Source organism: Syngnathoides biaculeatus, chromosome 14 (genome assembly GCF_019802595.1).
Source record: "Syngnathoides biaculeatus isolate LvHL_M chromosome 14, ASM1980259v1, whole genome shotgun sequence".
Lineage (NCBI taxonomy): Eukaryota > Metazoa > Chordata > Actinopteri > Syngnathiformes > Syngnathidae > Syngnathoides > Syngnathoides biaculeatus.
Window position 1 is genome coordinate 27827537 of NC_084653.1, and position 24432 is coordinate 27851968.

The following is a 24432-nucleotide window of genomic DNA, read 5'->3' on the forward strand; positions in this document are numbered from 1 at the left end:
GGTAATTACCTTGTCTTTGCAATCTAATAAAAGGAAACGGCATCCACCACATTTCTCTTATTTTGAAAATGGAGAATATTGCTCTGAATGTTGTGAGCGGCTCGGTAGTTCCTCTGCTGAACGCGCTCAACTCCATTTTTACTGCGAACGCTCGATTCATCAAGTATTAGGCCCAAGTAGACGGTGCAATCAATCCTCATACGGCTAATTGGTCCCATCATTGTGGCCCGATTTTTAATCATTGAAATAAATCCAGGCTACGCCGTACTGTCATGCTTGCAGAGCAGTAGCTAACCTGCTAACTTTGCGAGGCGCTCGCAAAGTTCAAGCTTTGTTTTCTTTTTGTTTTTTCTTTTGCGCGCCTCCGGGACGGACGCCGAAGCTCATCGACAACTCGAGTCACGTTTCCTCCGAGCTGGCCCACACGAGCGCTGCAAGCGCCAGGAGAGGAGGATGGACAACGACAGCTAGAAATGTCATCCGCCTAGATGGGCGATTTTTTTTTTTTTTTTTTTTTGGGGGGGGGGGATGTAAACGTCGCGCTACGCTGGGCTTCTGAAAATAGAGGCCGACGCGCCCCTGCCCTCGCCGAGTCATTCCCATTTTCCTCTGCATTCCGCAGCGGCTATCGTAGACTCGTCGCATTCTCTGTCCGATTAAAAAAAAAAAAAAAAAAAAATTCTGGAATCGGCGAGCTCCTAAATGACGGTTCGTGGCGCAGGAAATGACCTGGCACGCCGCGCGCAAAACATCAAGTGGGTGAAAGAACTCGTTCCAGATGACGTCGTCGTCATCTGCGACGCGCACATCGCAAATCTGAAAACGTGACTCTTCGCTTTGCAACTTGCTCAAATGGAAAGTAATCCACAAGCGTACAACTTTGATTTATTGGCTTAATTTGTTCCCCGACCAAGCTTGTAACTCTATTTAACGGCATCTCAAATTCATTTTCCATGTTGAAATCAATTCAAAGGTGACAATTTGTTCCAGCCCCCCCCCCCCCCAAAAAAGAACTTGATCCATTTATTCCCGGAGCCGTTTCTCCTCACAATGCTGGAGCCTACAACATAAAAACGGACAGATGGATACTTGATCTAGTCTTTGGGACGGAACATTGTCTCTTGTCCGTGCTAATGCAAAGGAAAAACAATCATAGGAAAGGGATACGAAAGTGGGCCAAACATAATTAGCCATTTGCAGGGGGCTTTGTGGACCCTCACTTTGTGGAAATACGGGAGCTGAATTGTTAAACCGTCACTTAACGGAAATGAAGGAAAGATGCCAGTCTTAGTTTTTTGGGTTTTTTTTTGTTTTCAGGAAGTGCGAGGGCGAAGTTTTCCTTCCTTACTTGTGGCTTCCCTTTGCGGGGTCGGCGTCACGGTTGCTGTCAAAACCTCCCGAGCAAATCTCACCCGCAGTCGGGGCTGGCCTCGGGAGGATTGCCTGAGCCCCGACGTACCCGAGAACCCGGCGCGCCTCTCCTCCCTCCTTGTTGTTCAGCGCTCGCGGGACCAATCAGACGGCGCTCCGAAACAGAGAGGCGCGTAATTGAGGAGATGACGCTCCGCGAACCGGCTCCGATTTGATGATGTGACGCGTTTTCAAGTGGGGAAAGTTTGCCTCCCGACTGTCGCGCGACGGGTGTGAAGACACAAAAGGGCTTTGGCACCCCCCACCCCCAAAAAACACGTGCAGATGTTGACACGTGTTTACGCCGCGCGCCTCGTCAAGCGCTTTGGCAGGTTCCCATCCGAGCGCCTCCACTTTCCTGGTGGAAGTGACACGCGCTCGTCAATCGAAGTGCACTTCGAACATGTCCTACATTTGATGCCACTTCCAAGCTTGAACGCAATCGCTACAGGGACGTCTTTTGCGACTTCAAATCATTTTTTTTCCCCCAGAAATAATGCAAATAGAACGAATCCATTTCAGGGTCACGAGAAGCCGCGCCAATGTCAAAGTAAGTGAGTCGAGAACGACACATTTGATCGTTTAAACTCCGTGCATTAAACGAAAACGAGTTGTTGTTCTAATGTGAGTTCATCATGGAAATATCAAGAATGTCTTCTGTGGCCACAGCGTTATTAATACTGCAATGTGATGTAAATAAAAAGAGGTTACTCATCGTAAAATGGCAAATTGCGCATCAGGCAGCTCGCCGGTCGGCGGCGAGTAGCTGACGCCGGCGGTCGACCCCGCGAGCTGGACTTTGCCGGCGTTTGAACTGAGCTCAAGCGGAATTTTGTGAGATATAGTGAAATATTTCCTCCCCTGAGTTTGGTGGACCTTTATGGAGGTTTTGGAGTCGCATTTGTACGAGCTGATCCGGGTTGAAAGTTCCGAGCCGTGCAAACAAATCTTCACCGTGTCCGACTCTTCTGAAATTTTTTTTAGACAACAGTGTTGAGACGTTTGGTCGAAAAGTTCACTAGCAGGAGTTGACTGGAATAAATCAAAATACTGCATGAAATTTCAAAATAATGGAATGGAATTTAGGGGGGACCTTGCAGTTTAAAACCAGGAGCAAGAGTTGAATTTAGCATCACACACGTCCAGAAATGTTTGCTACATATCTGCTCATGCCGGAACACAAACTGAATGTCAAGATGCAAAAGGTATGGGCAGGAAAAAATGCACCGTTTTTCTTTTCTGAACCCAGAAATTGGCATTAATTACGATAGAAAATGTCCAGCGTGCCTCCTGAATCAGTTCAAAGTTCCGCGACCAAACTTGCCGTGAAGTCTCCGGACCGGCTCACAATTTCAATCATTTTGAGGTTCAACCAACGAAGAAACTCACGGACACAATCAAAATCAATTTAAGAAAGAGTGCGTGACAAACTAAAGGTCCGAATAATCGTAGCCAAACGTGGAAAAAGCCAAGAGAGGGGAGTCGGTGGGCAAACCTTCGACTTGTCTTCAGGAGTCGGGCACAAAGGTCCTGGTCGGGTCGGCTCGCTTCGCCTCCCGGGCGGAAAGCTGCAGGAAATTGCCCGCATTAGGGAGACGTATCGCTGGGGAAAGATCCGACGACACCGGCGCCGCATCTCGCTCTCGGGACACTCGTTCTCGGGCCTCGTTCTTCCATGAATAGAAAAAAAAAAAAAAAAAACAAAAAAAAAAAAAATCATTCCTGGATTCATTTGGGAAAGTCTGTAAGATTTCAAGACGGCCGGCGCTTCTCGACCGGACTCGCTTCTTTTTGATTGTTTTGGGGTTTTCGGGACAAACGAGACCCTTGTGAGATTCGACAAAGACAAAGATGACTCAATCTTTGCTGTCACACCATTTAACAGTTGAATAATGGGGGAAAAAATTGGTTCCCTGGTTAAATGGAGACCACCGTCCGTCATCGTCGTCGTCATCATTCGCATTCTTAACTGCCGTTCAAGTGTACAAATGATGCAAGTACGTGTGCTCATTTCCAATAAATTTGGTGTTTTTGTCTTCCCTTTTTTGAATTTTCACTTTTCTGCATCAAGATTGGAAATCGCAGAAGTCCATTTTTGTTATGGCTGCTGAATTCCGATATTCACGTTAACATGGAAAACTGGCAGTGAGTGTGTTTTTTTTTTTTTTTAATTTCAAATTCAACTTTTTTTCGGGGGGGGGGTTCATATAGTTATGTCACAAAGTGTGGATCATGCTTTTCGTGGACGGCCATATTTGACGCCGGTGTCTCCGTACAAGGTGTGTAATGGTGGACGCGTTTCTATTTTGGTCGATATTTAGGGACGGGAAGTGTAATTGCCTCGCACACTTGCAAAAATAAAATGAAAACAAAAGCACATTTGTGTTCCGTGAGAGCCCCATCACTATCCAACTTGGCTTTATTTGGTCGCGTGGGTGAGCAACAAACACAAAAGACGGCGCGGCCCCAACGTCACTATCGACCTCTTTTTTTTTTTTGCTATTTTTAGCATCAGCCGTCGTCGGGCCAGACGTGAGGCCCAAAACATTCCTTTGCAAATTGCCACCCGGCAAGAAACGGGATCTGTTCTCCACGCAGCACGCGGCAAACAGCAGGCTACCGCCGCTTATGAAAAGCGCAAAAACGCTTGAATTGGGCACCCGCTCGGGCAAAGCCAAGACAAAGTCCATCCGCAGGGCTGCAAACGCTCAACTCGGTGGCCGAGTCGGACACGAACTTCTGGTTGTGCCGAGGCTTCAGATGAACGATTCTTTTGTGAAAATGTGAATGACTCCCCCGACCATCGATAGTGCTTGGAAAATCTGGTTCAGAAGAACTCCAGCTTCCGGTCTCTGCACGGGAAAATTGTCCAGCATGAACGCGAGACTCTGAGGCCGGCGCTTTGTAGTGCATTTCGAGCTTTAGAGCATTTCGAGGTCTGAACGATGGAACTTTATTAGGCTATTTACATGTAAAAAGCGCTTCGACTTGCAAAAAAAAAAAATTGACGTGACAAAACAACTTCCGGAAGGGATTAATTTCGTAAGTCGAGGTACCAGTGTAGATATACTGCATAACCGCCATAATTTGATACGCTCGCAATCCCTCCCAAATGTGAGCAATTGTTCGTTCCGGGGAGAAGTGGCATTCCATAATTGCGTATGTCCCTTTTAAAGCACGTCTCAAGTAAAATACAAATAAAATTAAAATGGAAACACTCACAAGGAGCAGACACGAAAGCTGAACCAAATGCGTCGGGCCAACAGATACTGTTTTAATTAACCCATTCGTGGACAGCGTCCCATTTTTGGGACATCATGATTTTCACGCATTATATCCTTCACTTTATCATAATATTGAAGTGTTTTATTCTGATTCTGATTCTGATTCTGTTTTTGGGGACGACCTACTAAGAAAACCCAAGTAAAATGGGACGAGATTAGAAATGAGTAAAGTTATCATATAACTTAACCATAAACGAAAAAGACGTGTCATTTCCTTGATTGTGGCCTGTTAGGGGACTTTTTTTCTTAATAAGGCAAAAAAATTGCCGCCCTGCCCAGGAATGGGTTAATCACACCTCAAAAAGAGAACATCGTTTCACGATGTTCTCTTGTTTTCTTATTCTCGTGTACAAAATCATAATTCCTGGTAAAAGACATTGTAGTAATGGAAAAAGAATGACTGAGGTAATACAATCAGGCTTAATGTATGAGCACATTTTGAATGGGTGGTGAAAGTGGATGAATTTTTGAGGCATCTCCTTCCTGTCAATAAACGTCCAAATCGCAGCACTTTGAAAGCGCTCGGAAGGAAGGAAGGAAGGAAGGAAGGAAGGAAGGAAGGAAGACGCCTTTCTTCTAATTGCCGATCGCAATCAGCGCGAGGTCCCGGCCCGCCGCGGGGACGTCGACCTTGCGGCGGGTGCGAATCGATGGCAAGTTCATCGCATCGCCGCCCGACGCAAAAAAAAAAAAAAAACAAAACAAAACAAAGGCGATCTGTTTACGTCGCCGAGCCGCCTGCCGTCGCTCCCATTAGGAGGATGATTTATAGAGCGGCGCCCAATGAAATTGTTTCAAGCAGATTAGGTGGAGCCCCGCCATCGGCACTAATATGACAAGCTGATGTGGCGTGACAGCTAACCGAGCAAACAAGTTCCTGAAATTCAGATTGCATTAGAATCCTAATAATCCTGCAGGGAGCGGCAGATTGAATCAAGACGGCGGAAGAGAGCAAAGAAAAGGATGCTGGCTGCTTTTCCAGCTGCACCAGGGACGACCGGACGCTGCTACTTTTTTCCTCTTTTAATTGTCCTGCCACAACGCATCGTTCAGTCGGAGCCAAAGGGGACCACAGAGTCGAAAGCAGGGGCCGGGGCTAGATTTGGGACCCTCCCCCCCCACCCCCCAAAAAAAAAAACAACAATTATGTCAATGGTGGGGTGCGATTGGAAAATTTTACAGACGGGAACGACGCTATTGTCCCCGAGTTAATGTTGCAATTCGGGGCCGAAGATCGGTTTTAGAAGCGTAAGACTATAAAATGTTTTTAGGGGGGTGGGGGGGTGGGGGGGGGGCCTACAGCCCCTAAATAAGTCCAGCAACGCCACTGGCAGAAAATAAGAAATAACTTTGGGGGGTGGGGGGCTGTCCTAATGCTTAAATCAATCAACGAGCATTTGTTATTGTTTTCAATCCAGCAAAAAAACAGAATCTGAAATTCCGCTATCATCATAACCAAGTCGTAAAGGCGACTTTTCACCATTTTATGGACGACCAAAGATCTCACTCGTTATTTTTGTTGGGTTTACATCATGCGGTGGTACGTGAAAGTTGAAAAATCAAAAATGAAAAAGCCTGTTCTGTCAAAAAGGGAGTAGAAAATACAGAAAACTGGGGGGGGGGGGGGGAATCAACCAAAAAGTACTCCATTTCAGTACAGATATGTCTTTAATCCAGTTAAATTCGAAAGGATTTGTGCTTTATTTCCCACCACGGATGGACAAAAACTGAAATGAACTTCGTACGTTCCTAAAAAGACAATTTTGCTCCGCTTCTTTTCATCAGTTGAGCTTTTCAAGTTTGACTTCACTTAAGATTTGTATCCCAATGGCAAATATGCGAAGAAACAATATTTGTTCAAACGCGTCATACAATATGCAAGCGGTGCATATTATGCTGTCGCAAATGGAAATATTAATGCAATTGAAAATGCGATGATGAAAGACTCCCTTAATGGTGTTTAGATTGTGCTCCAGTGAAATCTTGTTTAAGGTCATCGAGTATTTAAAAGCAGAAGAAAACCAATCAAACTGTTAATATCTGGGCAACTTTCTGCATATTCATCACTGGCTCGCTGTCCTGCTTATTTGAAAATAATGAGCCCAAAAGCGGGAAGAACGGCTTTTCCCTCCTCGGACTGCCGATGGTGCGTAAATGACGACGGCCTTCGTCTTCAAATTAGCCGTATTGTTCAGCGATTTTGGAATACACACTGTAATGATCGTCTTTCGAGGATGTACAATTTATAGCTGCATCCGTGCATGCATTATGCAAGTTTTAATATAGCCGCTTCCCGGGAAAGCCACTTAAAAACTATTGATGGATATTATTGCCTCGCTCGAAAGTAAACAAACGGAATGAAGTTAGCATCTTGTCGGATTTGCCCAAATTTGGTACATGAACTCAAACTGAAAAAGCGGCAAATTATAACGGCTACTACCGTTCGGACAAAGAAAAGAAAAATCTTAAAAGTGTGATCGTAGCGAGGATCGCTTGCATGTACGTCGACATTCCGCTTCGACATCTTCGACTTACACGTCGCAGAAACACTCTCGACCAAAACTTGCACATGGGGATCTCGGGTGCCACCTCCGGGGCTTCTTTTTCAACCCAAATATTTGCCTCCAAATTGGAGAAGCTTTAAAAGGTTCCAGAGTATAAAAGAAGATGCGAGAACAAATCGGCTAGCTAGCGTGATTTTGGTAGGCAAACATTGGGCGTGCAACTCTGCAGCGACACACGTCGTTAGCAAAACTTTCCCCGGCGTGAAACCTCGCTTCATCCACGTCAGCGTTAGCCTGCGATGAAGGGACGCCGACGCTCGTGCCGGCGAGCCCAAAAGTTTCAAACGGGGACCCAATTAGCCGGCTCGTTTCTCCTAACGAGGCCTTCGTTACGTTCCCGATGAGCGAGCGGCGCGAGGCCGGCGCCGAAGCGTAAAGAGCGTGACGAGGGCCGACGTTTTCTTTCTTTTTCCCCCCTCCCGCGGAGCGCAATCGCGCACCTGCGAATCCCCCAACACGGCGAAGCGGGCCCCGTTTGATGTGCTTTTCTTTTCATGTGCAGGAATGGGCGGGACCGAGGAGCGGGGGGCCACTTGAAAAGAGGCAGCGGGACTCCAGAGCACTCGATTAGACGCCTTAATAATGTTAATTAATGAATAATAGCGTTAGTAATGAGCTAGCGGCTGGATTTTATTCATGTGATCATCTCGCTAATTCTCTCCTTGAGCAGTCAACAGGGGACATCACAAAACACAAACAAGTGCACAAATTCAAAGGAAGTTGCCCATGAGCTGCAGCTCGGTATCCGCGGTTAACGACGAGTCGACGCCGGCCGGCGGAAGCCGTGCGCTCGACATTCGCAACGTTAGCGTGTCTGCGTGCAGCGAGCGCACGCCTGCGTTTAGCATGTGAACGCACATTCGTCAGCTCAGGACAGAAGCCCGAAAAGCGCCAGCAACCTCCTTGGCCGAACATTTGGGACACAATATTAATATTGACCAGACGCGTATATGCGGAGAGTCCTCGTTTTCGACAACTTGATCAATAACCCGATGTTGTACGTAAGTCAGAACCCGCTAACCTGTGCTCATGGCAATTACAGGAACCGTTAATATGAAAAACACTCCTGAGGCCGTACATATGGAAAGAATCCGATCCTTCGTCTTTACTGCTGACGCACTTGGCCGCCGCGTCTTTCGTACTAGTAACCGCTTAACTCCTCGTCACCATTTCATTCCGCCCTGTTCACATTGATGTTGCAAATGTCATACGTGGGTGAACGTTTTTTCGAGTGCTTGTGTTGTTGCCGCCCGAGCGTTGCCGGTTGAGCGCATCATAATGATGAGGATTGGGAAAACTTTGAATGGATTTGATTCATGAGAATATCATGATCTGTGGAAAAAGTTGCTTTTGGCAGAAGGTACCATAAGGAATTGAAAGCCGTCAAGCCGAAGTCGTCGTGCAGTTGGTGTTTATTGCCATCGGAAAACAACATCCGATCACTCCTGTTTTTTTTTTTTTTTTGTTGTTGTTCTTCAATTTTCAAGCCGACGGAGAATTCCAGTTGTTTCCTGATGTTGCCGACGCTTGACTCCAGATGAGGACCCGGTTGGGTGATTTACGGAGCTCCCCTGCGCAGGAAATGAGAGCCCGATACGGCAACACTTTGGCCTTCCGCGTGATTTACGCGAGCACCTGCGCACACGTGTGACGCACAAATGAACACATCAAATCTTTTATTCGAGGCCAGAGTTGGGAAACCTTCCCGCATTTCTAAAATCCTTCCAGGGCCCTGCCAGATTTAGGAAAGAATACGATGCAAGGATCAAACAAAGTTTTACGGTTGTGCATTGAGAGCATTCCTGGGCCGTAGGTTCCGAACCCTTCTCCCGGGTTTTTGGGAGCGCGAGTGAGGACAAAAAGTGACGTCATTTGCGTCCACGGCTCACTTTGAAGCAGCCGAAGAGGTGACGAGATCCCGCTTGTTGCCGCCGTAAAGCGTTTGAGGTCGTCCTTGGGTTTTTTTTTTTTTTTTTTTTTAACAAAAGCTTGTCTCAAAGACGCGTTATTACGACACCTCGGAACCGTTTTCATTTGAGAGGGAGAGAAAAAAGATTCTTGTTTTTCCCGCCAAAACCATGACTGGGCCTTTTTACCTCCCGTTAACTTTCTGGAGGAAAGTCGTTGGAAGTGGCCGAATCTGATGGAAATTGACGAATGAGGTCCAACGCGCTCGAGAACACGGCCAAAGCAATCACCACGGAGCTCTTTCTTTTCGCAGGATCCTCAAATCGCCATCTCCGTCTGTTTGCGTAATCAACTTCCGGCCGTCCAGGTTTGTAAAGATTCTCATTAAGGCTGTCGGACGACATTGTTTGGTCGACGGCCGCCGCCGCCGCCGCCTCGCTCTGCTTTCCGTCGGAACAAAAGGCGTCCCGGTGGGGAAGAGGGGGGGGGGGGGGGAGGAATCCCACTCAGGTCTTAATCAGCGCTGCGCTTAATAGAGCAACACTTCCCAAATATTATTAACCTCATCTGTCTGCATTAGGCCCTAATGGCCTCGCCGGCCGCGCATTGTCTTTGCGGCAGCTGCCGACGTGCATCCATATTAATCCACTCGCCGCCTCCGCTTTGGCAAAGGGGAGATTGCGCCGCGCCTTCCGAACCGGCGGCGCCCTTCGCCGAGCGAGGCGCGCACAGGTTAGGAAGCCACTAATTAAATGTCAGACTTGACAGATTAAAATTATGAAATTTAAAATCTGCAAGTGGCTCTTTGTCATTGTCAAATTAAGGGCTGCGCGGTGCGACCGAGGGGAAGCGGACGGCCAGCTCTAATGGATTGAAAGGGAATGCGCTTTAGCAGCAGGCGGCTGCCAGCGAATAAAGATTCGGCCGTCGCCAGCGCGGCTGCATGCTCAATTCGTCCATATTCTTTGCGAGTCTGGAGCGGGGGGGGGGGGGGGGGGGGGCGGGGGGGTCACTCCTATCCCCGACCACTCCGTTTAGACGTTTCATTCCTCTGGCAACGCAAATACTCGCGCTCTGGAAAAGCCATTCCACCTTTCGGCCTCCCGCGTCGCTCCGTCGAACGTCGCCGGTCGCCGTCTCCTTCGTTCAGCGTTTTGCACTCAGCTGGGATGGAATTCCTTCAAAACGCTGCGTGATATCGTTCCAAGAAGCTTAGCGCCGAAAAAAAAAAAAAAAAAAAAAAACACATTTGGTGAAAATGATCCAAGGAAGTGGCGGAAGTTGACGTTTGCCGACGTCATCACTTTCTGTTGTCGTGTTTCTGTTTTGTTTTGTGACTCACGTCACAGTTTGCTGGTTTCAAGGACCCAAATGCAGGGCAGTGCAAATCTAAGATTCTCGTAGAAGTATTTAAAAAAAAATAATAATAATAATAATACAAAATAAGGCAAAAAACCAACGTCTTAGTTAGCAAGGTCCCTGAAAAGTAAGGAAGGAACGCAGAATTTGTGAGAGGACTAAAACGTGAAAGGCGTGAGCGCAGCACCACAGCAAACATCGGTGGCAGAGGCTTCGCCCAGGCTCACGGAAACCCCCAAATTGAGTCCTGGGCGGGCGAGACAAGCCGGGCGTTAAGTGTCCTTGTGGTGGGGTTCCGGAGCTCGGGCCGGCGCCCCCATGACATTGACGTATCGTCAAGGCGAACTTGTCATGAAGTGGATTTAGCCCACTGGCTTCGGCCATTCACCTAAGCGAGAGCTCATCGAGACGAACCAAATGAGAACTTTTAGGGGGTTCAAAGCGTCGTCAGGCTGGGCCTCGGCGGACCCGCCAAGGTGGAGGCTCTAATAATAAAAGTCAGTACGGCGCCGAGGCAGAAAACACTCTGTGAGGATCAAACCAGCGGCAGCATGCGAAGTGACAAGATCCAATTAAATTTAATTACTCAAGCTACTGGATTCATTTTAACTGACAATTTTGATTAAGGTAGGCAACGCCTGCTCAAAGCAAAGAAGAGGAGCAGAATACCGGCATTAGCGCACGTGCAGCGCCGACCCGCTCCGGCTTTAATTAGAGCATGACCCGGAGGACCGGCGCCACTTCAATAGGACAACAGGGGTCACGCCGACGTACGTGTTAGTGAGGAGCTCGTGTTTAGCGTTGATTTCGCTTCGTTCTTACACCGTAACTCATAATGAACTCGAATCGCAACTTGACCGGTACAAACTTAGGTCTTATCGCAACCGCGCGCGCTTTCCACGCGAGGCCGGCAGATTGGCTTCACTTTTGCGCCACTTAATCACGGTGTCGGCCTCGGCATTTTTCTGCAAAAATCACGGTTGACGTAACTTTCAGTGGAACACAGATTTCCTTGATCATGTGAAATTCGTCAGCAAAACCCTGATATTGATTGTTTTCGCGTACTACCTAGCTGACCTGAAACTGGTAAATGATGGAGAATCCAGTCCGAGCGGGAACGTCGCCAGAACTAATGTGAGTTCAAGCGCCGGACGTTAGGAGTTAGCGTTGCGGTTTCATCTCGCCAAAGAAGCCCAAAATGCTAAGGTTAGCGCGGAGCCTGAGCGGCAGGAACCGCGCTTCGCCGACAGTGCGCCTTCCACTGGTATCGGGCTCATGTGCTCGCCCCGTGCTGGTCTTCGGTTTTTTTGTTTGGAAAGGGTGACATAATTTGTGATTTGGGAGCAGGCTTTTTGACGCAAAATGTATCCACACGGAGCTCATATTGCTTCATGAACGCACAGCGCCGTACAATATATGCACATGTGAGGCGAGCTAAAGCGCACAATCGCTGTTGTTAAGAAGTTCCAAAGTGTTTATTGACTCAACTTTAGAGAGGACCGGACTCTGCAATCAAAAATATGTTCGGGTTTTTTTTTTTTTGTGTGGTGTCTGGAAAGTAAACAAATATTTTCACTGGACAGTGATGATATTTTTTATTGTTCCACAGAGAAAGATACATGATAAAAGGAGAGTACATATTTGCTTGCTCAATTTTTTTTTTTTTTTTGCTTGTTTTTATCAAATATTTCTGCGCGTGACCTCCAGCTGGCGTCAGATTCCGTCTTTGTGTAGTTTTGTGCTTTGATGTCATCAGCAGCGGTCGAGGTTGGATCTTGCGCCGAGCTCGCCTCGCCGGCGACGTCTCGTATGATTTCACATTTCGTGGTCGACGAAATTCAGTCCAGTTGGTGATGACACCTGTTATTGCTTTGATAGCACGAATCAAATGATTGAACTGCTTTTATTTTGGGGTTAGCATGTTTTTAATCCAACGTTATTTCTTTTTTGTGAAGTGGATTTTGTGGATCACTTGGGGAAGTTCCGTGGAGCTCTTCTCTTCTCCTCTTTTTGAGAACTTAAATGTGTTGTACAGCGACGGACGAGTGTACAGTTGACTTCGTGTTGTCGACCATCTTTTTTTTTTAATATTACAGCACCCTTTACGGGTTAACAATTTATAAAATATAGAACACTTCCTGCGATGCTCTTTCGACCCCGAATTTCCACTTGGCGTTTGTCCTCCCCAACTGTCGTGTCGGGAAAAAACAAATGCTCGTTATATCTCAGTCTGAGTCCTCAGATGTCGTCATTTTCATTTGCAAGTCTCCAAACAATACCAAAAAAAAAAAAAAAAAAAAAAAAAAGGTTTAATTTGAAATGAACGGCCGGTCTTGTTCTTGTGAGATTGTTCCTCTTTATTTCCAAGCAGTACAAGCGCGTCTTGCTTGTGCGTTTTGTGCCCGATTTGAATCCAGCACGACAACAAAGACTTGATCTCGCGAGTCGACTCTTCCCTCAGCGGTGGCCTATTTTTATGATTCTTGTGTGTGTTCTTCCATTTTTCCATTCTTGTGGCGTTTTCCTCGCCACGTTAGCTCCAACCGGTGTTATTCGATAAAGGGCACGCACCAATGTTGTTATTGTACGTGTTAATCCCTTTCCCATCTGTGCCACGCTCCATTGATGCAGCCGATCGTGAGTGGGAGGGAGGGAGGGAGGGAGGGCGGGGGGGGAGGTTGGGGGGGGGTCATGCAGGTCGGAGCTGACACCATCTTTAACTCTTATTTACTGTGATTCCACGACAAGACAGATACCAGCTCGGGCGACTCCACTGATGTATGTTAAGCGCGCTCCAAATGACCCGTCTGATGGATCTATTGATGGCCCATTCCGAGCTGTCACCTCGTCTCCATCAGCCTCTCAGTTATCCCCCCCGCCGCCGCCGCCGCCGCCGCCCTCTCGTCCCGGCGGGCCCCAGAATAAGAAATGAGAAAGCGGGCAGGCGGCGAGAGAGGAAAAGAGAGAGAGAGAGAGAGAAGGACTTTTTGTACGCCCCGCTACCAAGACAACAATCAACGTTCAGAAGACGCGACCCTCCCATGGCGCGACGTCAAGGGCGATGGAGACCGTCGGCGTGCCTCAAAAACGGCCATACGAAAATCTCTCCCCGCATTTCGGTCACTCGTCGGCTTCTTTAATAGTTGCTCGCAAATCCTTTGCGGCCGAGGTGACGCGGATTTATGTATTTTGACTTTGCGCGCCTCAAAAGTTGTGAGGCTCAGCTGCACACCGGTCGTTGTCATCCCATCCCCACGGTTTGAATTGGCTTCCCGCGTCTGCTCCGTTTGCTTCCCGCAATTCTCGTCAGCGCTCTTCTTGACTCCCTCCAGCTACTCGCGTCTCGCTCGGTCGGGTGTGCCTCGTTGTCTGCTCAGTTTGTTTGCAGTTCCCTGCGTTTGTCAGTCTGCGTCGGATGGTTGTAGTCCCGTCTCCCTCATGCTAGCTTTTGTGTTGTGCTAGCAGTTATCCCCAGTATTGCAGCAGAACTTGCCTTTGTTTTGGGGGACTTTGTTTAGTTTTGTAGGTTTTGCCCCGTTTTGTGTGCCTTTTTGATGTTTTGAAAAGTCACCTCCCAGTTTCCCTGCCCTGGGGTCCACCGTTTTTTCTTTTTCAGTAAATGCCCTCAAATGAAAACTGAAAGTCTGCAGTGAAAGTTTGTTTCATTTCAAATCCATAAAAGAAAAACATCTTGAATCATGCAAGAAAATTCTGTACGAGGCGATAGTGAGCTGTAAATCCATGTAATTCCCCACACGCTCGAAGGTTGTTGTCGTTTCCGCGTTGGCCAGTCTTCAAAACAAAGTGCATCACTTGTTGAAAACGTGCTACGACAAAAGATGTTTTTCTTCGCTTGACATGTTTAAGAACTCGTGAAAAAGTTCACATTCATTTTTCGTTCATTTCAAAGATAGGCTTTGGAATTTCTGCTCGCTTTTAGTATGTGGCTCTTGGAAATCTCCAGAAAAAATCTAACGGGGCCTTCAAAACTGCAAGTGAGTCGTATTTATTGCCCACTTTATTATGCACAAACCAAACTTGAAATTGTCGGCGGGGCAGGATTCAAAAAGTCGAGAAAGCTCCGCTCCGCTCCGTCAGATAAATAGCGAACTGAATCTAGTTGCGCTAATTGACTCTCGCAGGCATTACCGGGATTAAGTTAGCTAGCGTCCAAAGTTCATTACACAGATGAATGCGTCTTTTAGCCCGCTAAGAAGCGCTTAGTGCAAAGTCAGCCACACGCAATACGACACATGTTTGCTAGCAAAGTCGGCCGCGCCGAGATCTCGTTAGCCGACGTCGTTGCCGGTGCCACCTCGGCAGAGCGAGTGGATGTGCGATCTTTGCGAACGTTCGCGGGGGCTTTTTTTTTTTTTTTTTTTGCGAGCGACACAACAACGGCGGCCCCTCACAGAAGCGCGGCCGGCGCTTTCATTTTGCCACTTACGCGACAAATTACCCGGACAATAGACCCGGCGAGCCGCGACGCTAATTCAATTGCGAGCGTTGACTCGGGGCGTTCGGCGAGGGAGGTTCCGCGCGAGGACATCATCCGGAGCGTCAAACGAAATGAAGGGCGATGTTCTTTACGCGGGCCAAAGATAGCCGGCCTAATATGCGGAGATAGGATTTAGGGATTCCGTGCGTCACTCGGTGCCCGAAGTCGATCGATAGCGTTTTCCAGGCGAGGCGGGAACACAGAGAAGGGGGTGGAAAAGAGCAAATTCCGCGTCGGCGTCACCGGAGCACAAGTCGGATTTCACTGGTGGGTGTCAAATTAATTTCCGGCAATTCAATTAGAGAGACCCCCACCCCCCCCACGCGCCTCCATTGTGAGGAAGAGAGTGTCGGACATCCCGGCGTGACAGATTACGCTGCTCAGAGTGCATATCGGACCGAAGTGTTGAGGCCCACTAATCCGCCCTCTAATTCTCAATTAGTGTAAAATGAGGCCATAAATCACGCAGACGGGCCGATCGATGGAAACGTTGTTTTGCGAGTGATTGGCAGCCTCCCCAAAGGTTACTGTTTAAGTTGGTTTAAGGTTACGGGGGGGGTGGAGGCGCGATGCTAAGTGCGGTCGGTCTTGCGGTCGTGGGGGGCGGTGGCTGGGGGGGTGGGGGGTCGAAGTCAATCTATATGATGCAGGACCTGCGTCCTCTGGGGGATACAGCACAGGGACAGCGCCAATTTTTAGCCCATCAGCTGTCCAATTTTTCTCCTTTTCATACCTGCTGTAGTAAATGAGAAACAAATTAAATTTCAGCCCACTATCTCCGCAGAAACCATTTAAATCCTTTATGGAAACCAAATTGTCCCCAGACAAATCGCCCCTGGTCTTGTTGGAAATACTCTGCGGCACGGCCAGCGAAATAAATTTGTGTCAGTGGCGATGTGGCATTGTCTGTAATGCCATTCATTGCCAGGATGCTGCTGAAAGAGGGAATGAAAGAAGGGGGCACTCTTTGTGGGACAAAAGGGCCCGAGCGTCGCCATTCTCCCCCATCGCCCGCGTTCTCCTTTTGCCGTGCCGCCCTCCCTCGTGCGCGCTCCTCCCGTTATTAATTTTTTTTTTTTTTTTTCGCATTCATGAGCCAGAGATTGAAATGGAAATGAGGGCCGAGCCGGCTCGGCGGCGACCGCGGCCAAACTGAAGGAAGGGGGGGATGGGGGGGCGCCGACGCGTGTCAGTGACGGGAGGGCCGCCGTCCAGCTTCTCGTTCCCTCCTGGACATCAATCACGCGCCATCGGGGGAAACGATGCATAAAAAGGCCCCAACAAGGGCGATGAAAATTCACTGACGGTGCGAAAGCCGAGAGCGGCGGAGGAAGGCGGGCGTCCGTCCGACCGGAAGCGGCCCGACGCCAACTCGGGTGATTAGTCACGTTCGCAGGGGAGATGCGAGGAGAAAGGAAGCAGCCACACAACATGATGACGGAAAAGTGAAATGTGCGCACTTCCGATGCTAATTGCTAACCTTTTTAGCATCCGGCGACGAGCGTACCGGCAGGCTTTCTGATTGGCTGACTACTTGGTACCTGTTGCATTGGAAAAATTGCCAGCTGTTTGCAAAATCGACATTGCTTTGCATTTTTTCAGCTACTTAAAGTAACAAGCACTTCAACTTCTGCTATAGATTTGAATAAAGTCCCATGGAAAGTCGGCGACCCTCCAGTCAGTCGTACTTGTATATCTCTGTACTGCAAACGACAGTAAACGCCATTAAATCAGTGTCGCGATATTGAAGCTAGCATCTAATGCTAGCAAACATACCTTCAAAATTGCAGTGGTGAAATAACACACGAAAACTTGAAAGCCTGCAGTGTGATGGAACTCAAATATGATATTCTATTTCAAGACGACAATGATTCCCTTTACTATTTTCAAGAAAAGTCACAATCTTGCCAGAAATGTAAGGTTACGTTACAAGAAAAACATTTTCCTTAGTAACTGATTAGTCAGCAAATTATTGCAAAGAAAAATCTCCCAAGATGTGACAAAGTCATATAGGAAAAAAATATTTGGAGAAAATAAGTGTGAGACAACAAATACGAGTGAAAATAGTTGTAATAATATGATGGGATTTTGCCCCCAAAGTTGCAACGTTATTAGGAAAAACTGATTTTTTTTTTTTTAAATTGACGCAATCACTGACTTCATGACTTCGTACTGGAGGTCCCGTTGGAGTCGCGGCCTCTCATCGGTGGGCGCCGTTCCACTTTCGGGCCTGCGCGATTCCTTTCCGGACGCCTCACTTATTGTTCCGAGCGTCTTAGCTCGCCGTTGTCTGTTTTGTGTCCTCGGCGGCAAAAAAGCTAACGCGCTGCAAGGCGTCTTCTCGCCGGAAATCGCGCAGGCGAGCGAGCGCAGATTGCGCTTAATCGTGGTGAAGTCACTCGAGAGACGCGAGGACCTCAGGGGATTCTCTTCGCCTCGCCAAGAAAGTGACAGCCTCGCCCGAACGACGCCTCGTAACTTGATTAGCTTACGATGACAATCTTTATTTATAGTCTGGGGGGGGGGGGACGGGGGGACGTCTGGTGCGCGGTTCTCCCGCTGAAATAAAAACAAGCCGCGCGCTGGTGTTAGCTAGGGGCTAATTACAGACGTGTCGTCCATCCGGCGCCCGGCCCCTCATTAGGCTTGTGATCGCTTGTTTGGTTCCGCGAAAAAGGGTCGCCGCCTCCTCGGAAAAAAAAAAAAAAAAAAACACCTTCCATATGCATGAGGATTACATCAGAGAGGCGGCTGTGTTGTGGAAGCGTTTGAAATAATCATGCGGCAAATGATAACGCCTGGGGACGCTACGGCGCAGCTCGAGAGGCGTCGCTTCCACCGAGGAGGGGAAAATAGGTTGCCGCGGATCGGAAACATGATTGAGATTCATCCGCTTACACCGAAAAAAAAACAAAAGAAAAAGAACTTGAACTCGGGGTTAATGAAGAAGTCCCCCGGCGTCAAAAGTCGTTGAGTCAATTTTACAGCCGATCGTCATTTTGCTCTTAATTGAAAGTCGGCTCTAAACGCGATCGGAGCCGCTTCGGATCAAATGAGGACGCCTTCAACCTCGCCTCGTCTCCCGCTAAACACCCCGACGGCGTCGCGGCTCGCTGTCGCTGTATTTTGTCAGATTGCCTCAGGAGTTCTCAACCCCGCCGCTCAGCGGGGCGGAGAACAAACTCGGGCGGCCGCAAATCAGCCGACACGCCGAGCAGGTAGGCGGGCGGGCGACAAAGCGGATCGGACACCAGCCGTCACGCTTTCATCACGTGCAGTAGACGGGCCGCCGCCGCCGCCGCCGCCTGCGCTATTTCAACGTGCCTTGTGTTTGTTTGTTTGGGTGTCAGAGGTTATTCTTTGCTGCGACGGCGTTTGAAGCGTTCACATCAGCGCTCTTCAAAGGTCGCCTCTCGCTGTGATCCAGAGTTTCTTCTCGCTTTTTTTTCAGATGCCGCGTGTCAAACGTTAATGTTGTTGTTGGCAAGCCTCTTTTGTACCTGGATAATTTTATTCAGGCTTATTATTATTAAATCTCGCTCTGCATGCCGAGTTCACTTTTCGGAGTGAAAGCTTTGGGACACCTCTCAGTTATGAGGCGTCCCAGAGGTCTAATGGGGTTCTTCCACTCGAAATTCATCCAAGCTCACAAAGTTGGAAGAATTTTGAAGATTCAGGATGAACGCCGTCCCTTCGGTGATGCTGCCTCAATTCACTCCCATTATAGAATAGGCTGCACGGCGCCGGAGCGGTTGGCTCGGCTGACTCACAGTTGGCAAGTTCTGGGTTGGGATCTCGGCCTCGGCCGGCCTGCGCAGACCCGGAAACACGTGACCTGGTTTCAAGACTCTCACTTGTCTGTAAAGGTTTGAATGTTGCTCGCAGGGCTCGAGGCGACCGACCTACCTACCTACCTACCTTCCTTCCTTCCTTCCTTCCTTCCTTCCTTCCTTCCTTCCTTCCTTCCTCATCTGCCACTCTGGCGAGCGGTTTCCCAGACTTAGTCGCCACTCAGCATTTTCACTCTGACAGACATGGAAATGGAACACTCAGAAAACAATTCAATTAATCTCTCTTACAATTACAGACACACAGCCAATAATATCGAAAACATAATGCTATAATAAAAAATTTCTTCGTTTAGTGACAAACTCGGGTTTTTTGGACAAAAACAAATCTGCGCCACAGTCTTTGGTTTCAAAAAGATCCCTCAAATGGCGTATTATTAGAAAAATATGTGTCTGAGCTGGTGTAACAAGACTCATCTTGTGCGTTTCCCCTCGTCGCTGTCAAAACTTTACACGTGTCAAAAAAACACGCTTGCATCCTTTAGGTATGAAAATATGTAATAGATCAAGTCAAAAACAACATCGGCGGCGGCTCGACTGCAAATGCGCCACTAATGATGCAGTCGCTCCGCGGGCGCTTCGAGGCGCTCGAGGGTTGTTCGCCCCGCGATTACGCACGAGCGCCTTTACGGGTCGTAGCCCTTCCCGTTCCTTCCGTTTTCAAGGGGGGAATCGCTCCCCCCACCTGAGAACGGATCATGAAAAAGCAAGTCGATCGATCACGCGCTTGATTGTGGCTGGTTAATGACGAGTTTTCACCTGCCGAGCCGCAACGGCGTCCCCGAGGAGGGGGCAGATGCCGTGCCAATCGGGCGCTGCCGGCAATTCGGTTACAACTTCATGACGTAACGCCGGCGAAGGGGCATCGAAGCGTGCGAACGATAACGCAATATTGCGGACATTAGACTGACGGGGGGGGGGGGGGGCAGGAACAGATGGAGCGCCGTTCCTCTAAGTGCGCCGTAACATGCGATCGAGCTTGTCCAGGGTGCACCCGTATCGATTTAATTCCTGCCCACAGACACGGTTCCCATAGCTACACGTGTCAGTCACAATTGCGTCTGCGGGAAACCCAACACGAGCGCCGGAGGGCGGGGGCGCCCATCTGTCACGCCGAACGCCACCTTGCCGAGCGGGCCCCGGCGCGCGTTTATTGGAAAACGCGGCCGGTCGCGGAAAAGCACGCCTAGCGTCCGTACGGCGACACTTTTTCTTTTTTCATATTTCAATCTGAGCCCATTTTCTCTGACCAAAGGACACACAAAAATGAAAAGCTTACAAAAATTACAGTCCCGAAAAATATTTTAGACACACGGAAAAGGTTCTGCAGTGCTCAATTATTATAAGCATGAGGGAGAAAAGAATCGCTTTTAACGGCGCTGATTTAACATCTGTGGGCAAATTCCTCCGTTTCACGGGAAAATGTTGCTTCCCCCGTGTCCGACTTGGACTCTGCGGTCCACTATCGGATCGCAGTCTGCAGATCAAAGAGCATCAAAAACAGCAAATAAGTGAGCTTTTCAGCCAATCGTTGATGCCGCTGGTTGGGTTATCGGCCATTAGGTGAAACTCCCGATGCTAAACCACAAAACTATGGAATTTCAAAGTCCGCAAATTTGACTTAACGGGACCTTAAATCTCGTATCGCGTGAAAAAAGCGGGATTTCTGTTTTTTGTGTCAAACTTTCTGGATCTGCATCATTTTCATTATTTTCACTCGTCGTGATTACAGTCTACTTTCACCGGGGCCCCCACGTAAGCTGCCATTTCCAGCAGATGGCGCAAGAGTTTCCCATTGTGCTCTTGGAGGAGGTCTGCCGAGTCAACCCAGCCCCCCCCCCCCCCACCCCCCAATAACTGTTATCCTACATTCACAGCGTCCGTAATTTGTTTTCCTGTCGGCGAATCCGCGCAGATGAATCGCCGCATCGACTTTTGACGTCGGGGCGCGGCCCCCCTCCCTCGTCAGCCGTCGTGGTCGTTCCCGCCCCTCCACGTTGATCTGGGGTGACGTGGAAACGCATCTTTATGAATATCCTCATTCCGGCATCAGCGCAAGCCGGCCCATCAATTATCCGTTATTGGAGCTGGTGTATCCTGAGTATTGTGAGCCGCTTTGATGAACGCCGCGCTCGGCGGGTGTTTGGGGGTCCCCGGGATATCGTTCTCCCGCTCATGTACTTATTAATAATAAATTGAGCGAGGTATGTGTGAGTGGAGCCTCCCTCCTCTGCGATTAGCGAGACGGCGGCGCGTTTGAAGTATCCGTCTTCATCCGGAGACATTTTATTGGATAAAGAAAACTAGCTCGAGACAAATTGCGACGCCTTCGGAGGGCAACGACTGCGACGCTCTTCGGCTCGTCTTTATTTGTCTTGCTGCTCATTCTTAAATTTTCCCTTTGAACCGCCACTGATTGCCGGGAGAGGAGTCGAGTCGAGTCGGGGCGGGGCGAGGCGGGGCGAGGCGAAGCCGCGCGAGCTCCCGCCGACAGGTCATCGACGTCATCGAGTCGTATTACCGCCGTCGGCCCCGCGCGGCCGCCCCCTGCCGCGCTAACACTAACAATACATAATCTGCACGTGTCGCGCCCTCAAAGGAAAATACAGACTTGTTATTTATGCCTTCTTCACACCTCTCCGATATGGCTCCCCCCCCCTACAGCGGCGTTATAAATCAGTCCAAGAGCCGCACTTTGCCAAAACACGCCGACCGCAGCGGTCACCTCTGAGAGGCCGTAAATTTGCCTGCGAACAAAGTTAACATTGATTCCGATTGAAGCGCGTGGAACAATGCGAAGCTTTTAGTACATTTGGAAAACATATTTGACACCCATTCAATTCAAGAACCATTTTTCTGCCTCCCTGGGAAGGCTGCGTTTGGACGGGAAGATGGGAGCTGAGGGGGTGACCAGCGGCCGTCAAAGTGTCCGTTACATGGCATATTTCATAAATGTCAACGTCCCGCAGCGCTGGCAAGCAATCGGAACACGTGACCGTCTTGAAGTTATGCCAATAATGATACAACTTTCCCACACATTGATTTGGAAAAACAATCGGGTCGTCAGCAACTTCAGAAATGACGTTAATGGCACATTTAACCTTTGACCTGTTGGATTTGAAACGTCCACAGCGTCTTGCTTTGAGGTATTTGGTATAAATATTGCATGTTCTCTCTCCCAGGTTGCACGCTAATGCTGTCGCGCCTGATCTGCTAAGTTTGTGATCTTTTACCCACATCCAAGCACAAAATTCCCCATCATGTACTTGAACTTCGGTACTTCATTCACTCCACAGCCACACGTGCCCTGCAGGGGGCAGTCTGACGGAAGCGTGGCCGCCGTTCTGCACCCGCAGCCTCTGGGCCCTCGAGTGTCTTGCCCGGGGGCACGAGGGCAACGACAACCGGCGTACACGTACCCCTCCGTGCCCAAGTCGCACGTTCACGACTGCGCGCCCTTGTGCGGAATGTTTTTTTTTTGTTTTGTTTTGTTTTTTGTTTGAACATTTAATAGACGTTAGAGGGTGAACTTTTGCGCAAAAGTCAGTGCTCGGTTTCAAATCAAATAAGCCGCATTTTATGAACCCCCCCCCCCAAAAAAAACCGTCGAGGGCTGTTTTGAATCGTACGAGGCTTCTCTTATTTTGCACTATCGTCCTTTAAAGCTGCGATTTTTGTGTACAAGAAGCGGCGTGCGCGCCTCTTGTGTGCGCGCGCCGGCTCGACGCTAACCGTCTTCCCAAATCGAAAGAAACTTCACACTGGCTCTTTTCATGATCCTCGCTCAATAGTTTTTCCATTTTAAGTGCGCACATGAGAGAAAGCGCGTACGCGTGTCCGATCTTAAAGAGCAGACTTAGCGCGGAATGTATTTTCGCAGTGTCACATTCAGGTTAACATCGACTTCAATGAGATGTGACAAGAAAGGCTCATAGTCTTGAATTTGTAAAAGTATCAAAGAAGAAAAAGAGCGAACAAGTACGCCGCTCTCATTTTCCCTTCTCCCAAAAAGCGGGAACACATGTCAGTCGCTTTGTGTCTGCGTGCATGTGTGTGTGTTCTCACCCAGCTAAAATCTTTTTCCTCGCAAAAGCACCAAAGTGACAACTCCATCAGTGCAAGTAGTTTGTCCGCCGCCATTCAGCCCAAATATTTTGAGAAGGCCGAGTCCGGGACGAGTGACGGACAGCTCTGACACGCCGGAGCACTTAGACAATTACGAGGAGTTTCTGGCAGTCACCACATCTGACACAAGACAAACACGGCCGGGATAATTTTACACTAGACTGGCGGGCTACGGGTCACTTGAAAGGAACACGGGGGAAGCTTGCGTTTCAAGGCCAATCATCCCAAATTGGGCCCTGCCAACGCCAGCCGTTCTCCCTCTCTCGCTCGCTGGAAACGGCCAGCGGAGACGAGAAGCTTTGAAGCGCCGCTGTCGCTCGGCGCCCGGCGAGCGTGCGAGCGAGCGTGGGAGCCAAATGGCGTACAGGTGTGGCCGCGGCGCCTCCGGGTCAAACTCGGCGGACTCCAGAAGGGAGCCATTTGCGGGAACCGGAGTGGAGACCCGGGTTCCGAGTTCTAGCGAGCCTCGGCAAAGCGGCTGGCTACTCGCGGGAAAATACGACACCGGCACCGGGGGTACGCGCAATGTCACGTGACCGATCCCGGGGGGGGGGGGGGGGACTTCCTAACGCTAACGAGCATAACTGTGGGTTGACGTGATCGTTGGAAGCGGAAATCGCTAACATTCGGACCCCCCAAAAAAAAAGGGATTTACTCAGCACACTGTTGTAATAGGAATCAAACTATTTCAGCGATACAATATATGTTTTGCAATTCTCTAATTAAAGAACCAAGTGAAAACGCGGTTTACTGTTTCGTGTTCTAATGTTCCGGGAGACACCAAGGGGCAAACGGGCTACCGTGCTGCGATTATCCCGCGACAACGTCTCTCAACGCTCCACCGCTAAACGAGTGGAAATGCGCTGAATTGTGTTTTTCCCGACGCGTCGGTGAGCGCGCGTGGGTCAAAATCGGGTGGCCAAACTCAAAAACCGATGCGAGACTTGAACGGCTTCCATCCGTCTTCCATCCAAGACACGAGAGCGACAAAGAAAAATCCGCCACACGGATGAAACTACGCCGGCGACATCCCCGTCGTTTTAAACATTTTTGCATTTTTTCCCAAATGTTTATTTGGCAGCTTTTGCTTAAAAGTGTGGGGAAAAAAGCCAGTGCTCGCCCAGATGTGTAGCATCTCAGTCACGTATGCTAATTCTTTGTGTTGAAGTTTTGGATCTGCTTAAAGGGAAATAGGGAGGGTTTTTTTGTTTTGTTTTTTTTTTCCCGACTGTCTCATTAATTCAGCACTTCCGCCAGTGAATGCAGCGTGTCACATAATAATGCGCTTCAAAGGCTGTTTGTTTTCCGCAGCTAGCCGTCTCTAATTCGCCGTGAGCCGGCATCAAACATCCAATTGACAGACATCCTTGTCACTTCATCATCGCTAATTCTCCGTGTCCACTCTCCGCGTTGGGCTAAAATATTCCGACAACAGC

The 24432-nt window shown here is 49.0% G+C and overlaps 1 protein-coding gene across 1 annotated transcript in view; it reads right to left on the bottom strand.

Annotated features, from left to right (window-relative positions):
- fgf14 (fibroblast growth factor 14) overlaps positions 1-24432 on the bottom strand; it is a 159490-nt gene that overhangs the window by 131451 nt on the left and 3607 nt on the right. The window contains exon 2 of the mRNA XM_061841049.1: positions 18942-19048. The gene's annotated coding sequence lies outside the window, so the exon portion shown is untranslated. The remainder of the gene's footprint in view (positions 1-18941; positions 19049-24432) is intronic.